Genomic DNA, 19,127 nt, shown 5'->3' with positions numbered 1-19,127 from the left:
CCCCTATCTTCATAATAAAAAAATTACACATTTGATTTTATCAGTCAAGAAACATAGGAGTGACACCTAAGTTTGATAGCGTACTGCCGCGTTCTTGCAGTGAGAACACCAGTCAACACATGATGATGTGTTTCAATCACATCTAGCCATTCGCTTCGTATCTTCACAATACATTATCTGCAAATATGCTTAGATGCAACGTGTACGGCGAAAGAACTGCCGATAACTTCATACCTCGCTTGCTAAATGAGCTTCATTGAGCGGAAAAATTTAACAATTCAAAACATTAATTATAGATTAAAGGATTACCTATTAAAAAAATATATCAGCTAAGACAAAAAAACCTGCTAAGTTATATTTATTCGTTTTAAGTCGTACAACATTTTCACTGTTGTTAATTTAATTTATATCTTAAGTATTATTTACTTATATCTTTATTGTAACCTATGTGGTTTTTTAGATGCTAAGTCGACCTAGCTTGTATATCAGTAATATGATAACTGAATTTAAAAAAAACATCGCTGTTTGGAGGCACATTCTATGAGAGTGTAAATAAATATGAATATTACTCGTGTTTGTCCACGAGGCACCAGCCTACGCTATATTTTGGTGGTGTCCGTAAGCTACCAAACTAGACACCATACAGACAACAGAGTCATGACATGTCCGCCCTTTAGACCGAAACAGTAATGTTTACACATTACTGCTTCACAGCAGAAATAGGGGCCGTTGTGGTACCCATAATCTAGCCGGCATGTGCAAAGGAGCCTCCCACTGGTAATCACCGTGTTATCCCAGTGAAATATAGCCCTTAGATAGTTATGAAGTGCTAAGAACTTGTATAAAAATAATAATAAAACCCTTGAAATTTTCAAGTTCTAGTGAATTAAAAATGCAATTCGCATTTGGCGATGGTTTTTAAACCCATTTATTATTATGAATTGTTACACGATTTTTATTTGCTTCAGCTATATGTATGTTTGTTTGTAACTGACTCATTTTAAACAGCCAGCGATCGTTCAAACTTCGTAGATTTATCGAGGACCGATGACAATACATTAATTTGATAAAATTATTCGATTTTTCAATTTGCAAAATAAGGTTTATGCCAATTTATATAATTTTTTTCATCTATCGTCGTTAAGGTAGGAATTTAAGCGTGTTTTTCGGATTTTTTTATTTTTGATTGTGTTAAGTACCGTTAAAATATTTCAACTTAAATGTTAAGCCCCTGTGGCCTAATGGATAAGGCATCGGCCTCCTAAGCCGGGGATTGTGGGTTCGAGTCCCACCAGGGGTATTAATATTTTTATTTTTTATTCTCTTCCAGATACTTAAGTGCGAGAAACCGAGCAGACTATAATTAGGAAATGTTATTTTACGCATAATTTGCTTAGGCTATCCTTCGACTTAAATTATTCTTAATTTTCCTTTCTCACCTAACACTTACTTTGTGCGTACAGTATATAATTTATTTATCTTAATTTCTTTAGCTATACAACAAAAAATATGTCAATAAAATTTTATGGATAAGCGTGGGGATCACTTAATGGTTGTTCTTTTTATGAAAGATTTTCATTTGTGTTTTTTTTTATTTACTTATTTATGTGTCAGCCAGTGACATCCTTAATATTTCATTGATGTCAAATTAATAGCCTTAAGTATTTTTTGAGAAAATAAAATTATATTTTAATAATAATTTCTTCGTTAGGTTAGTACTTATGCTTTATAGAATCTAGTATCACTCGGGGGAATGTGCGATTCTACTACTCAGGTGATGAATTCGCTCTGTGAGTAAGATTGTACAATATCCAACAGCAAACAGCCACAGTCTCCTTTGCACAGAAACCCGGATAGAAGGTTGGTATCACAACGGCAGCTATATATTACGTGAAGCAGTTATGTGTAAGGTTTACTATAGTTTCAGTCTGAAGGGCGCCGTAGCTAGTGAAATTACTGGGCAAATAAATCAAGGTGCTGAGCCCAATTATAGTGTCGCTCAGAATTTTAGAGTTTTTCAAGAATCCTGAGTGGCACTGCATTGTAATAGGCAAAGTGTATCAATAACCATCAGCTGAACATCCTGCTCGTCTCGTCCCTTATTGTCATAAAAAGAGGCCTTAAGGCCTTAATTATATCAAATGCCTTACATTGGTCAAATTTAATGTAGTAGTAATTATTGATTGTGTTAGGGTTTTAATATTGTGAACCACAAAAATATTTGCATGCTGTCAAGACGAAACATGTGCCTGCTCTTAAATGTGTAACAACTTTACTTGTGAATGTTTCTCACACATAAAGAACTTTGATTTTGACTTTGCTTGCATGTATAAGATGAACTGAATCAAGTTAGAAGTACATAAAACATACCAACTGTTATTAAACAAAAGTATTATAATATAAAGGTATATTGGATATAAATATTTGAAGTAAGTTATAAGTATAAGTTAGAAACAGTGAAACTTTCTATTACTAAGAAAATAAAGTTTGTGTTTACCCGTCACCTTAAGTAGTTCTTGTTCTCATGCATGAAACCATCCAAGTAAGCATAAACTTAGTATACTACCGTAATAGACAAACACTCTCCTCATTACGGCGAGACTAAATTTAAAATGTTCATGTGCGATAGTTTTACAGATGTGTTAGTAAGTTAGTGAAGTGTGTAGTATTTTGCTTTTGGTCAATCCCTATGATGAATATTGATAAACGGCGTCATATTATTCACGTATACAGAATATTATTTTCAAACACATATTTTGATAAATTCATATAATCTTTAGAAAATAAAGTGCTTACTGCGCATATAAAATGTAATATTTAGTATTTTAGCGCATATGTTCTACGATAATAGACATCACGAAAGTAGTATTGAAGAATCAGTATTTACCTGTGAAATGTTTCATAAATTGGATTGTTAATATATGTAACAACGCAATTTAATACTGAACACGACGCCATTATATTTTTTAATTAATACTTATTAATATCTATATGAAAACCTTAAATTTAAATCGCGATCCAATTGGACAGGAGACTAATGGACACTAAATTGTTTCAAAACGGTTTCATGGTCGTCTATTCCGTCCGTATTTTATTTACGGAGAGTTATATCACTTTCACACAGGGTTCGTCTATTACGCTTGTATGTTAAGTTTATGCAAGTAAGACATAATAATATAAATTATTATAGTCAAGGCCAAACATCAATTATCAGACAAGCATTTTCTATTTTAGAATTTGAACTGATTTTTTATTTTTATTATATATGATTGCCGGGGTGATGGTATTTGGATGAAGCAAACATCTGCTAAAATCCACGACACCAGGGATCAAGATATGTCAAATTCTATTGTTACTTGTCAACTTGATTTAAACCGCTTTTGTTGAGTTGTTCTTGCTGACCGCACTTCCTAAAACTGTCGTTCAAGCCAGTTCCCGAGTTAAGTTGACGGACTTATGCTTAATGGGCACCATTTTACACTGCAGTGAGGCTTAAAAAAAATATCAAGCATAGAGTTTTTGTTTTTCAACAATTACAATGAAGTGATCTTTACGGTTTTTTCTTTAACAGTTACGGAAGCTTTAAAACCCTCACAATATGCACGTCCACTTTCATGGTGAAATACGTAAAATCTTAATGGCATATAATCCAAATAAAGGTGACATGAACAAATCCCGGTTGACCCAAGAGTCAAGCGCCCGGTCGTAAAAAGGGTGCTTCGAGCAATATATGGGTGTCCTACGTGAAGTGAACTAGCAATGAGTTTACTTAACTATTACTTACTATGCTAACCCGAAAATGAACTTTGACCTCTGTGTTTATAGGTGTACGAGATTAATAGGAATAGCGACATTCTTAGAAAATAACCTATTTCAGATTTTAACAAATGTCGCATTTTCATTTTAAATATTTTTTCTCAACGTCATAACTTTTTTGATCTTTATTTACTTATAGAAAATGTATTAATAAATAATGTACAAAACCAATGTTAATAAATTCTAGAAGCACATTATTATTTACCAGTGGGAGGCGCCTTTGTACAGAATGCCGGCGAGATTATGGGTACCACAACGACGCCAATTTCTGCCGTGAAACAGTAATGTGTAAACATTACTAAGTTTCGATCTGAAGAGCGCCGTAGCTAGTGAAATTACTGGGCAAATGAGACTTGACATCCTATGTCTCAAGGTGACGAACGCGGTTGTAGTTCCGCTTAAAGTTTTTGGGTTTTTCAAGAATCCTGAGCGGCACTGCATTGTAATGGGCAGGGCGTATCAATTATCATCAGCTGAACGTCCTACTCGTCTCGTCCCTTATTTTCATAAAAAAAATCATCTTAAGTGGGTCAATATACAGTACAAAGTGGACACATTTTTTCTTTGAAAAGTGATAAGTTTAAATTATTTAAACATAATTAATTTTTTTTTACATAAAAAAAAAACGATTAAAACGTGTGTAAATGTAACTATTTTTGGTCTTACATATTTGCGTAAAAGTTACAAGTTGCGTAAAAGTTAAAAGTAACTTATAAAAACTAATTAAAATTTCCCTTATATTTTGCTACAAAAAAAGCGTTGATAAATTTTTTTCTATGATAAGATACATAGACAATTAATGATCAGTTTCACCAAAAGGCAACATATTTGTCAACAAAAGAAAGCGCAATTAATTCTGCAGAGTCTCTTAAAATTACATAAACTTCGACCGTTACGCTTGCTCACAATTAAGTCATTATTAACTTTCCTATTTAAGAAGTTAGAAACGATAGTCGAATATAAAAGCAATATTTGGGCAGCTTAATAAATTTTAAATAAGACAAGAACAACTTAACTTTTGTGCGCTCTTTGAATAAGCAGTAAACATTAAGACTTACAATTTGCATAATTAAATTTATGGAATTATAGCGACAAAGAAACTTCGTAGTATAGATAAATTAATAAAAATAAGTAATGAAGTTAAAAACGATAGAGAAATCTTCATAGGAAACGTAATAGTAAACGTGAAGCAGTAATGTGTAAACATTACTGTGTTACTATTGTAATGAGCTCGGCGTATCTATGACCTTCAACTGGACGTCCTGCTCGTCTAGTCCCTTATTTTCATAAAATAGACCATTATGTAAATAATTTTATATTGTAATGATAAAAATGTTTATAAAGTACAATAGTTCATGCATAAAAACTTTTTTTTTAGATTATAACACATACATATAGAAATATAGACTTATGTTATACGTTACCCAGCTTAATAATCATTCAATTGTTAACACGAATCGAGAAATAATTAATAATGTTTAATTTAAGTGCGTGAAAATCATAAATTTTAAATAGTATTGAGTATTTTATTCCATCTGAATATCAGTACTTACACTATTAATTTAAATATTCTTATTTAAAAAAGGATTCTAAATCACTTATTGAAAGTCAAAAACTACCACCCATTTGGTAATTAATGCCTCAGACCTAAAAGTAACGGGCGCAATAACGCGGGCTTCTTCTTTTTTTGACGTAATTTCGATACAACAAAATTTATTAATTAAAATAGCAAGACTATTGTCGCTCCAGTCTCAATCTGTGTTATCATTAAATAAAGTCATTTATGTAATAGTAACCTTTACGACACAAACGTCTCTTAACAATTTCTTTGAAATTCATAATACATTTGTTCTCAACATTTTCTGGGATCATGTTTCAAAAGCATAATATAGATCGCCCCACAAAAGACTTTCTAACTCGACTTAGCCGAGTAGTAAGTCTTTGTAACTGTAAAAGTAACAATGTTTATTTCATTAAACTTTTCTCTGAACGATTCTTTTACAACCTAGGTCTGGTTGTAAATAGCGCAAATATACCTATTTTGCAGCACAAAGATGGTATTGATAGCGGCTGCACTGCCCCTTAATAATATACCTACCATATGACAAAGTATTATTAAAATAACTAAACTAAACAAAGCCGCCGTATCTACATAGATAAATACCGCGTTATTTAATTGTCTAATCTTTTAAACCGAGTATACTGCAGAACTACTAACTACTAGTACTACATTATATATTTTTTCTATAGGGTTAGAAAGATTTTGGGTTTCTATAGGGTTAGGAAGAAATTGACGTAGATAAGGACGAGAAATGGATATTAGACCAATAATAGACCCTTGTGATAGTAACTGAGAGGAGTCCCATGAGATCTCCTGCTATTCACATCGTCCTTCTGAATTATATTGTTTAAATATGAAATCAGAAGATCGAGCGCAGTTTCTATAAGATATAGTGACATAGCTTTATGACTAGTGTTGAATGTTGAACACAATCAAAGCTTTAGGCCTTAAGATAAATCAGAGGTGAAGTCCCGTGGTAAAGCCAAACTGTTTCTGTTGTTAAAATTATTTTTTGGGTTGGCAACACTGACTCAGGATTGGTGAGAATTTTATCCCGTCATAAATTTTGCTGTAATATTACTATATTTTAAAAGATCAGGAAACACGTCACGTGTATTGTATTAAACAATTATTAAAAAAATATTGCAAGATATGGCGCGACGTCATCAATTACTGAACTAATTACTTTTACAGAAATACCCATACAACATCAGTTTTTTTGTCATGTCCATATCTAAAAGTTTAAAATTATTTCTCCAGGGCATACAAAACTGAATTTGAGTTATTATTCGTTGCCTAGTCCATATACTTTTTTTAAAAATCTTATTACCGGAAAGTAGTGGAAAATAAATAAACCCTATTTTTAGCTGAAATTAACACTATTAAACACAACGCTTTGTTGACAAGCTGACTTTAAAGTCAAGCATCACATTATGCGTGAAATTCCCCAAAAAAAAATTACCGATGTGAATGAATTTAACGCAATTAGAACGCTTAGAATATCATTTTTATAAGTTTTTAGAAATTCCTGTATCCCCTAGCTGGGGCAGAGGGCATACACAGTGCATCTCCATCGTGATTGGTCCTGAACATCTCTCTTAATTTCACTCCAGGTCTTTCCGATGTCTTTCGCTTCATCACCAGGTTTGCTTTGGACGGCCACGTTTGCGTTTTCCTTGAGGGTTCCAGTCCAGTGCTTGCCTTGGTATAATTATTTATTTATTTATTGGAAAACAAACAGCTTAAGTTATATACACATTGTAACACATAATTTATATTACACCAGCCAATAAAGTTTACACTTAAATATAAACAAAGTAGGAGTGAATATAATACAAAATATAACGATTTTATATACAATTAAACATAAGGCGAAAAAAGTACACAAAAATACAAATGAAACAAAATTTATCAAATTTATCGGTTGGACATATTTTAAGAATGTATAAGATATTCTTTAATTTTTTTAGTAAAAGTTGGATAGCTGCTATGAAAAATGTCTAAGTGACTATATTTATTATTATAAGTGTTGCATGCTCTTATAATAAAACAATTGCTAGTATAATTAGTTCTACGAATAGGGATAAAGAATGTATCTATAGAACGTGTATAATGTTTTGGACAGTTAAGTTTAATGTTACTTTAAAATACGATTGGAATCAATTAAGTCATGTAATATTTTGAAAAGGAAAACTTGATCTCTGTATTCTCTACGCTGTTGTAAAGATGGTAATTAAATTGAGGAGTATTACAATTTTGAAACTTATAATTTAATTTTTTAATAAATTTATTTTGTACACTTTCTATAGCATCTATATATTTTGTATAACTTGGGTTCCAAGCAGTCGAGGCATATTCTAAATATGGTCTGACATAAGCATTATATAAAAGATTAAAAGTGTGAATATTTTTGAAGTCATTTCCCTGTCTGAATATAAAACCAAGCATTTTATAAGCTTTTGCTGTCATATTGTCTATATGATTTTCAAATAAGAGAGCCGAATCTAGCGTTACCCCAAGGTCTTTTATTTCTGACACCCTTTTAAGGGCTTCATTGTTTATTTTATATTTGAATAAAATTGGCTTTTTTTTCCTCGAAAATGTTATCATACAGCATTTGTCAACAATGAGGTATAAGTCATTAGCGGAACAATAGTTTCCTAACTCAATTAAATCGCTTTGTAGTTCAACACAGTCATGTTTTTCTTTTATTATTTTAAATATTTTGGTGTCATCCGCATAAAGTAGAATATTAGAATTTTGAAAAGATTGCAAAACATCATTAATAAATATGTTAAACAACAATGGGCCAAGGTGAGAGCCCTGAGGAACGCCAGATGTAACAGGGACAAAACTAGAAATAAATCCTTTAACAGCTACCGCTTGTGTTCTGTTACGGAGATACGACTCCAGCCATCTTAGAAGGTCTCCTTGAATACCGATACGCTCAAGTTTAAATAATAGTCGGGCATGCGAAATTTTATCGAACGCCTTTGAATAGTCGGTATAAATTGTGTCTACCTGGAATCCATTGTTTAAGGCATCCAATACTTTATCTAGAAATTCGCAAAGGTTAGTTTTCGTCGAGCGTTTATTTACAAATCCATGTTGCTGTGGAACAATTAGTGGTCGTAATAAAGGAAATAAAGTGTCATAGATTATTTTTTCAAATAATTTTGGGATGACCGATATCTTTGAAATCCCACGATAGTTTTTAATATTATGTCTGTCACCACTTTTAAAAATGGGGACAGTTAAAGACATTTTCCATATTGATGGTAAACTACCTGAATGTAAAGATTTCCTAAAGAGTATATCTAAAGGTATTGAAATTTGTCTACTACAAGCCTTCAGTAAAATTGGGTGTAAATGATCGGGACCACTTACTTTGGATGGGTCAAGTTTTAACAAGTACTTTTCTACCTTTTCACGTGTAATGTATATTGTTCTCGCAAAAGTTTGAGTATAGCTTAATGGTAAGTTATCATGGCTAAATTTAGTATTAGAATCGGATGTAAAAACGGAGCTAAAGAATGTGTTAAACATATTAGCTATCATTTGACCGTCTGATCCAGTATCATCATCATAGTACATACAGTCTGGAATACAATTACTACTTCGCTTAGATTTTACAAATGCCCAGAATTTTGTAGAATTGTTATAAATATTATTTTCGGCCTTATCAATAAATAAATCATAGCATTCTGCTTCTAAACGTTTTGTTTCACGGCGTAATTCCGAGAACCTATCATAGTCACTAGATCTTCCGTATATTTTCAATGTTTTATGAGCTTTCAGTTTTTTCTTAATTAACTTTATTAAAGATCTAGAGTACCACGACGGAAACTTATCATTTTCATGCACTAGTTTTGTAGGGACAATTCGATCTATGATATGGTTAAGTATAAAATTAAATTTTCCTACGGCACATGTTATATCTTCTGATGAGAGCTCTTCAACCCAGTCAATTTTTGTTACCCAGTTAATTCATCATTAACTGCATTGTAGTCGGCGTTGTGATAACAACGAACAACACGTGTCGGTGCTCGTAAGTACATGTCATTTTTTCACTCTCAACCTTCACCACTAAGGATGGATGATGACCGTCTTCTGGCAATGCTAATGGTTTTGTTCAATTGACCACACAAACAGAATTAGATAAAACAAGATCTAATAGTCTATTATTATTGTTGTAAATATTATTATACTGATTAAATCCTGGAAATGTCATAAATGCGAATAGCTGATTAACTAAATTATTATAAGAAGTGTTTACAATGGTAATATGTCCTCCGGGAACATGCAGCCATGTTGCATCCTTAACATTGAAGTCTCCTAATACTATGAATTTATCATTTGGGAATTTAATTACTATATCAGATAAATAGTCAAAAAATGTAGCTTGAGAGTTACTTAGTTGTGTGTTTTGTGGAAAATAACAGCAGAAAACCCTTAACTTTTTTTGGGTTGTATACTTTTCCAAAAGTAGGTCCAGAGAAGTAATGTCCGCATCAGGCAAACATGGAGGCACGTAAGAGTGACGCATGTCTACAGTAACACAACCACGACGTACAGCAATCAGTGTACCCCCACCCATAGTCACTCCTAGACGCTTGTAATCACGATCATTTCGGTATACACTATATCGCGAGTCAAAAAATTCTTCATTGAAAAATCCTTCTGACAACCATGTTTCGTTCAAACAAACTATATCATAATTCATATTCAAAAGATTCAAATGAAATTGTTTTGTTTTGGTGCGTAATCCCCTAACGTTTTGGTAAAATATGGTTAGAGCCATACTAAGTTAGAAGAAGCATTAATAAATAGTAATCATGAGTAATAATTCGATCCAAAATTAGTTCAAGAAAAATAAAAAAAATAAATTTAAAAACATACACCACAAAATTGTATAGCTATAAATAAAAGCACTTATAATAAATAATAAAATAACTAGCTTATAGAAACATTCCCTCAGCAACTACAATTAAAACAATAATATCTATAAATACTTTTAAAAGTCATTAATATCAAAGCAAAGACAAACATGTATGAGTTTAGTATGGTAGCACTTATGTGATTTTCTTTAAACATTCACTAGAACTTATATGTATAACCGGTGAGCTGCTAGTTTTCCGAACCATGATCGCACAGTTACGGACCCAGCAGTACATATGGTTGGGATCCCTCCGGAGTGTGTGGCCTATCCAGTTCCATTTGCGGCGTTTTATCTGTTGGTCTTCATGACGGCGTTGCTAAAGATGATCGTTGGAAAATTTGTCGGGTCAGTGAATACCGAGGATATTTCGAAGGAATCGGTTAACGAAAACATGAAGTTGATGAGAGATGGGCTTGGTGACATCTCACGTCTCACACCCATACGTTTTTATGTATTCATGTATAAATAAAAAATCTTTCATATAAAATGTTGTGCAAAATGGTAGTATAGAAAATAATAGCAGCTATTACGTATATTTTCAGGTTTTACGTTACTTTTAACTCTCACATTCAATTGGAACAATGCTTGTCAATTTGAAGAGTGAATAGAACCATTTACATTTTACTTGCGTCAATGTGAATGCGTACAGTTATTTTTTTAATATCACTTTCCTCGATTACTTTTGTTTTAGTCATATTCTCTACTGAATTCGTCAAAGTTAAAGGTAACTTTTATCTACCTACAAGTACTCCTACCAACATCAGGTAGCATTACATATTACGCGAACACGCGCTCGTAAAAAGCACACTTATGAAAGTAAAGAAAGTTTATTGAAATATAAGAATATTGTCAAATATTCGAACTAGTGGGCATTCAATGAATAGTGAAGAAATTTGAAAACTCTCGGAAACAATAAAATTATTAAAATATACGATATTGTCAAATATTAATACTAGTGGGCGTTCAATTTATTGAACTTTTCAAAGAGTTTTTAACTTTTTCTCACTATTTATAGTGAGAAAGTTAAAAACTCTTTGAAACAAAAAAATAAATACTGTCTGGTAAAGCTTGAATATTTATTAAATTTAAAAATTAATTCTAATATCTTTTGTTTTTGGATTTCCATTTGGAAGTCTGTTGTTTCCAGTTTATCGGAGCGTGTTGTCTATAATGGATATAATTAAGTTGCGTTTGGTTATTTAGTATCTGTGCTAGAAAAATTTAGGACTGAACATGTAAATCAAGATTTTCAGGATTCCTTGAGTGTACATGCTCCATCATATACTTAAATACAACTAGGTGCTTCGAATTTAAACAAGGAAGAACATTCTCCAAAGATGAACCTCTCTAGTGAAGCCCAATAATGGTAGCGAACAAAAAGTAATAAAATTTAAAAAAAAGTGTAGCGGATTGCCATGTCACAGTATGTATTATGGCCGAAGAAACAAATATTTCAACTAGTAGTATTTAAAGCATTATACACTATTAGTCCAGTTATTTAAGCTTAAATTAGGTAAGAATCTCGGAAGTCGAGGTACCCAGCTGTGAGTCTGTAAATATTTGTATTTTGAAACCCTAAAAGTAGTCTCGAAACCTACATATGGTAGGGTGTACGCAACTATTAAATTTCAAGGTCAAATGTCACAAAAATCGGTTTTTTGCGCTTTTTTTGTAAATATCTCATTTCCTATGGGTTTTTTGCTATTTGTATTTATTATCAATATTGTAGAATACATAATTTTCTACAAATTTTGTTTAAAAAAAATTTTATACGGTGAACCGTTTTCGAGATAGAGGGCGGAGAGCGCGCGGTCACAGCATCACTTCAGGTCAACCGGTGCCTCCGGTCGAAAACGCGCCATATATAGTTGATGAACTATCGATAAATCAATAATTATAGATACATGTAAATCGTCATTCTTGTCTCGGCCCCCGCGCCGAGCAGACTACTACACGCGCCTGTGCTCACGCCTTGCTACGCCGCCACGCTACGCCCAGTGCTACGCTACGCAGCTCCGCTACGTGTGGTACGAGGTATACTACGCCAAGTTCGACTGGTTACGTCGAATTCGTTCCGGCCCGCAGCTTGTTTACAGCAATTTTTATTGTAGTAAGTGAGTTGCGTGTCATCGCGGTTGAGCTGAAGGATACCTAACGGTGACAACTAACTCGGCTTACGTTGACCCGGTGCGTTTCTCAGGCCTCCTGACCTGAGTGAAACCGGACGACCCGATCCCATTGCACTTGGGCTTTCCCAAGGGTGACGGTTCGCGGCTATAACCATTAGGGATAGCCGCATCACTTCCGACCCCCGTTGATCCCTGCCCTCAGCGGGGAGGCTCCCACAGCATGGCTCCATCAGCGGAGACCTTCAACGCCGTGATAGTCCAGATTGTGGCTTTGCTTAAAGCCGCAAATCTCACACCTGAGGAGACCCAAGGGGTCTTCAAAGGACTCACTTTCATGGCCTCCACCCCAAGTCAGCCCCTCGCTGACTCCCCCGCGTCCCCCGACGAGCCCAACGCTCATGCCCTAGTTCCTGCAGACATGGAGCTCTCAGACTCCGCCTCCTGCGGCCGCAAGCGGCAAGTCCATTCCTCCTCGGAGGAATCAGATAACGGAACACTCACTGGTTCCGTACTTGACACCGTACTTTCAACTGGTTCAGTCCAGAAAGAAGCGTCAGTCCAAGCGCATCGCGTCTGATAAGATTTCAACCTCCTCTTCCTTCCCAGTACCATTAATGTCCCTCGACATTAGTTTACCCCCGGACTCTGCCCCTCCTCTTGCCAACCGGTGACACGTTCTTTCACCCTAATAACAAGCCTCCACCGCCAATCTTTCTCCGAGATAAGGCAAAGTGGACATACGTAGCCCAACTTTGCATCGATCACAAGGTGCGATACACCCGTGCCTCAAACACAGGTGAGGCAATACGCATAGTCGTACCGACCACGGACGACTTTCGCAACCTCACTCTCCTCCTCTCGCGTAACAACGTGCCTTACCACACTTATGCGCTCCCGGAAGAGCGCAAGGTCAAGGCTGTCCTCCGAGGCCTCCCGTACGAGCTCTCTAATGAGCTCATACAGGAGGACCTTGTCAAGAAAAGCTTTCCGGTCGAGGCTGTACATAAAATGTACAGCCGTATCGGGAAGAAGTACCCGTTAGCATTAGTCATCCTAACTAACGTCCCTGAAGCCAGGGAACTTTTCAAAGGAGAGCTCACCGTATGTGGGCTCTCCAACATACATGTGGAAGCCCCACACAAGCGGGGGTTCCCCGGTCAATGTCACCGCTGCCAGATGTATGGTCACGCAGCGGCAAACTGCTCTGCCCCTCCCAGGTGCATAAAGTGCCTCGAACCCCACAGGCTGCGTTGGTATGCATAAGCATTCACCACCTCCCTCCCTTCGTAATCCCGGAGGGTAGCCCTTTCCCTTTGTCTGGGCGCAAAAAAAAAAAATATATATGTAAATTTTTATTAACTATTATATTATACAAGTATTTACAGACTAACAGCTGGGTATCTCGAATTCCGAGGTGAACTTGCTATAATGACTGGACTATATTGCTTAACTTAAGAACATTAAGAAAAAAGATTTTTAAACATGGATGTAACGAAGCTTCAATATTAATATCAGAAAAAAAAACAATAAATGATCTAGAAGAAACCATCATCTAGAATCCCTAGGAAAGTAAAGGAAGGTCGTTCGGTCGAAAATATCATGGACTCTCTTTCCTGGGATAGCAAGCCATCACGAATATCCCGACCATGGAGGGATGGTTGAGCAGGCCTTCTATATGTAAAACAAAAAACGAACTGACTAACGAAATTTGTGAGAAACGGTGAGGCTACCCAGCAAAAATCCTTTTGTTCCATCAAGATGATGCCCAGCTTCACCGTTATTGTGGATTTAATTTGAGATGCTTACTTCAAAGTATTTTAGCATTCTCCATATAAACTAAACCTAGCCCCCAGTGATTTTATCTGTTTCCAAGGTTAAAGTGTTATTTGAAAGACAGAGATGATAAGCCACTGTAATATAGAATTTTTAGGTGAACAGGATCAAGAGTTTTGTAAGAAAGGAATTGTGAATTCAGTAAAAATATTATACTAAAAGGCAACTTTATCAAAAATAAAATTAGATTGAATAAAAGTTACGGGAAACATACGTATACTCACTTTTAATTGAACGCACTACGTGCAATGTAACTCTAGTGAGGATCAATGGCAAACAAATATATAAACTACGTAAGTAAAAGTTATGTGTATTGTTTTAACGGTAATAATCATATTCAATAAAACACGGACTTACGTTAATAGAAATAAATTTCTCTAATGTTACCCTGTGTCGATAGTTTTTCTAAAACATTGGCGTGAAACTTTGCCGCATAAAAGACATTTATTTCCTCAAAAATTCTTAAGAAATCTTTTTTACGTCATTTCTGATACTACCACAGCTTCGGGCACAAATGGTGCTCTGAGAGAGAAGAAGCGGCGCAAGAAACACTCCCAGCATAATCTTTTTGCGCTCTTCTTAATCAAGTATACAATATTGTACTGTCATTGTTAGTGCTATAAAATAATCATAATCTAGTCCCAGGCTGTCCGATCCCTTACATATTCGTCTGTATAGGTTGGATTTACGACAGAGCCATTTTTTAATAAAACATTTCAATGAATATTATTTATTATTTAATTACTATTATGTATCTTATGAAGCCTACTAGAATTAGTTTCAAGCAATCCCTAACTTCTAGTGTTATAAAAATTAAAATCACTATTTAGAGCAATAATGGTGACGATTTTTGTGAACGTTTATTAAATTTTCATAAATGTACTGACAATGAACAGTCATAGTATTTATTTCTTTAAATTTTTCTTTGAGTGACTGTCTGTAACCAAGCTGATATATAGCATGAACAGCTCTTTTGCAGAGCAAACACCATAATATTATCAATGTCAGCAGCATTACCCCACAGCAAAAAATACCGTACATCTTGATGCTATGAAATTAACTGAAGTAGTAATCTAGCGGTACATACATTCGTGTACTCTGTAATCTTTCTAAAGGCGTATGCCGCAGAGCTGAGTTTATCTGCCAGATGGGCAATATGTGGATCCCACTAAAGCTTTTTATCTGTCGCGATACCCAAAAAGACCGTGCCCACAAGTACATACGGGTTAACTGATTGAATATGATCACCGTGACCTATTCACTCTTGTAACAACATAGCAATCACAACAGCGTTGCTAGCTCTGTATAACGACTAATCAACGAACATATTAATATCAATTCGCAAACCGAAAGCACATTGATACTAAACTGACGAATATTAATTATTATTACAAAAATATTTTATACTAGTGCAAAGTAAATGCAAGACCAACAACGTTATCTCAAGTATTGCTTGTAGTTGGAAGGTAATAACAGATAAACATAAGTTTAATGAAATAGTAGTAACGGTGTCAATTTAAATTTAGTGAGGTAGATGAATTAAATAGACCGAAATACTTTACTTATATTACTGCGAGGTATTTAAGGAACCCAAGAACTTTTTGCCGTCGTTGCAACTATCCGAGGAGAACAATCGAAGTGCAAGTAATCTATATATATTTTTTGTTTAAAATTTTTATAAGTTCCATTAAATTTTAAAATAAAATAAACTATATAAAATTAATTTATTTCAACATAATTCTTATAGCAATGCTTAATTATATTAGATACGAGGTACTTCGAACAGAACCTTCATCATGTTTTGAGATTCATGAGTAAAACTTTTTTCACATGGTACCTATGTAGTTCTTCTTCTAAAAATTTATTTGACCTTTTTTTTTAAGCTTAGACAAGAAAGATGTATACCTCAAAAAGTTAATTTAATTTCGCAGTGTAGATCTCATTTACCGATGATTGACAAGTCATTCACGAGGGCTATACCAATCTATAGGTCAATTAACGTTTAAATATTTAACTAAGTCAAATCGATCTCATCATCAAGAAATAAAGGAAGTCTTAAGCATAATAATAAGGTAAGCTGACATTCAAAGCAATATTATTGCTACGAAGACCGTGGTAATAGGCGTGTGTTTGTGGTCCAAGATATTGACATATTTTTTTGTTACGTGAAAGTATCTATAATAGAGTTAATACCAAGCTGTTGATTAACATATTTGTCAAATTTTCCTGTGTATATATGCCTTTTATGCTTGCACAAACTCCGTAAAATTGCGTTTAAGCTATGTTTTTTTTTTATGGTATAGGAGGACAAACGAGCGTACGGGTCACCTGGTGTTAAGTGATCACCGTCGCACATTCTCAAGAATAGAATAGAATAGAATCACAAGAGCGTTGCCGGCCTTTATGGAAGGTGTACGCGCTTTTTTTGAAGGTACCCATGTCGTATCGTCCCGGAAACGCCGCACAAGGAAGCTTATTCCACAGCTTTGTAGTACGCTGAAGAAAGCTCCTTGAAAACCGCACTGTGGAGGATCGCCACACATCCAGATGGTGGGAATGATATCCTAACTTGTGGCGTGTCGTGCGAAGGTGGAATTCGGCGGCAGAAATCAGGTTAAACAGCTCTTCGGAACATTCCCCGTGAGAAATGCGGTAGAAGACACACAATGAAGCGACGTCTCTACGCAACGCCAAGTGATCCAGCCGTTCACAGAGCACTGGGTCCCCATCAATTCGAGCTGCTCTACGTTGCACGCAGTCAAATGGATCGAGCTGTTACTGGCGTGCGCCAACTAAGTTGCCATAAATTGATATTTAAAGCTGATTTTTTATGGAAAAGGAAGACAAAATAGCATACATACGCCAGATGAACAAGAGTAAAAGAAAAATCGAAAATCAGAAAAGTATCTTTTTTAATGTCTTAAAATGATAAAAAAAATATCGAAAACAAGAAAATTTCCTTGCTGTAATATCTTAAAATAGTATCTTATCTTTTCATATTCTTATCGTACTATTAAAAGGCAGGGAATGTTACGAGCACACGCAAGTATTTAATATTAATTCCTAATTAGCCTCTCATTCAATCGCTAATGATAAGAGTTTCGATCATTCAAGTTCCTTGAGAATTTTCTGCTTTTTCCAATACCTCATTTAAATACTGGATATTAAATTTAGTTCCAAGTATTAGACCAAGCCTTGAGTACCACAAATATGTTTGAGTAAATAAGATCTGAGTATAAAAAGCCCTTCTCGCTATAGTAACATAAAACAATAACAGTAAAATGCTAAAACATTTGACTTATTCCAAACAAAACCAACATTTTTACGATGTATTCAAATGAAAATCTGTGACCTCAAGACTGGGTCGTCATTAGTGTAAAATGAAACGCTGAAAGGGGTGGCGGCAAAAGTTACAATTTTATTCTAATGAAAATTTTGTTATTTTGACCGTTTTTATTATTTGAATTCTATTTCTCTAGATAAGTTCTTATTAATTAATATTCACAGTATAGTCCCCAGATTTGAACTGTGCTAATTTAGTGCCAATATTATAACCAGGTAAATTTTGTGTAATCACAAATAAAATTTCAAAAATAAATACATGAACGATGTCAAACGGAACGGGACTCAAAGCCGGAAACTCCCGCGTTCCGTGCGAGCGCTCTTTCCACTGACCCAACCGTTGAATCCAATGAAACCACAACCTGAGAGTTGAACAAGACATACCAGATTTATCAACGATACGTCACTCGAAGGCTTGGCTCAGTGGAGAAAGTAATTGCATGGAACGTGAGACGTCGCGGGTTTGAGTCCCGCATCATTCATAAATTTTGTTTACAAATTTTCTTTGTGTATTTTGTCCCAGAAGTGAGGTTATCACTTTAAAAATAATAAAATATTGTTTAGTGTAGTTAATATTATTTCTCTATATATGCCACTCCACCAATCCCCATTACTCATTGGTCAATATAAAAATTAAGACTTTAGATTGTGTCTTACGAAATTAAAAATAATTATTAAAAAACGTTTATGTGAAAATTATAACTTTCTTAATTGTAACCTTGGAATGTAGCGACCGATCTCGGGCTATTTAGATAAAAAAATAATTAGTTGAGTTTCTTGCGCCCGTTCTTCTCATGTCTGTGGCATATATTATTTTCGAATGGGTGGCAGCTTAAAATCCAATTTAGAATAAAATATTTGGATTGAAAAAAAAAGACAGAATATTATAATTGATATCGCAAACGATCTATGTTGACTTTGCATGGTTCAGATATTGTGTTATTGCAAAGGCTTTTTTAATCAAAATAGTAATTTTATATAAAATATAATTAATGAACCACATTGTTATCTTCAATTTGGGAACGCTATTGTGGTTGATACAGCCTGAAATGAATATTATTTATACTACTCGTTTGATAAATATTTACATGTTAAATTACTTTTTGAAATTGAAATGTTTATCCTGTGTTATATTTCTTATGTATTATATTAAACTTTCCGATCGAAAGTGAGCGAGATACATGTGGCATACTAAAAGTTTTGCATTTCTAGCAAATCGGAACTATTTCAATTTGGAATGTGATTTTATTTTGAAACGTTGCAAACTTCTTAGTAATAAAAAAACAAATGGAGGGAAATCATTTGACAGTTGTTTTATAACACATCAATGTTATATGTACGCAACAAAAATAGAATTAAGTCGAAAATATTTTTGGGCGATGATTTTTATGATTTTAAAAGTTTTCTCTCTCCGCAATCTGTGCCGCTCAACTTCCAAATGCTTTTGAGAGAGAATCACCCTGTTTAAGCACCGTGAGTTGATGGTTTGCTGAATCTGAGAGAGGTA

General features: G+C 34.4%; 1 non-coding gene across 1 annotated transcript; it reads left to right on the top strand.

The window, feature by feature from the left end:
• Positions 1-1,227: 1,227 nt before the first annotated feature.
• Positions 1,228-1,300, top strand: Trnar-ccu (transfer RNA arginine (anticodon CCU)). Its single transcript has one exon. It is a non-coding gene; the product is annotated as a tRNA-Arg (tRNA).
• Positions 1,301-19,127: the final 17,827 nt, after the last annotated feature.

This window comes from Leptidea sinapis, chromosome 11 (assembly GCF_905404315.1).
Source record: "Leptidea sinapis chromosome 11, ilLepSina1.1, whole genome shotgun sequence".
NCBI classification, from domain to species: domain Eukaryota; kingdom Metazoa; phylum Arthropoda; class Insecta; order Lepidoptera; family Pieridae; genus Leptidea; species Leptidea sinapis.
The sequence above is the reverse complement of the archived record's forward strand: the minus strand, read 5'-3'. Positions and strand labels throughout refer to the sequence as shown.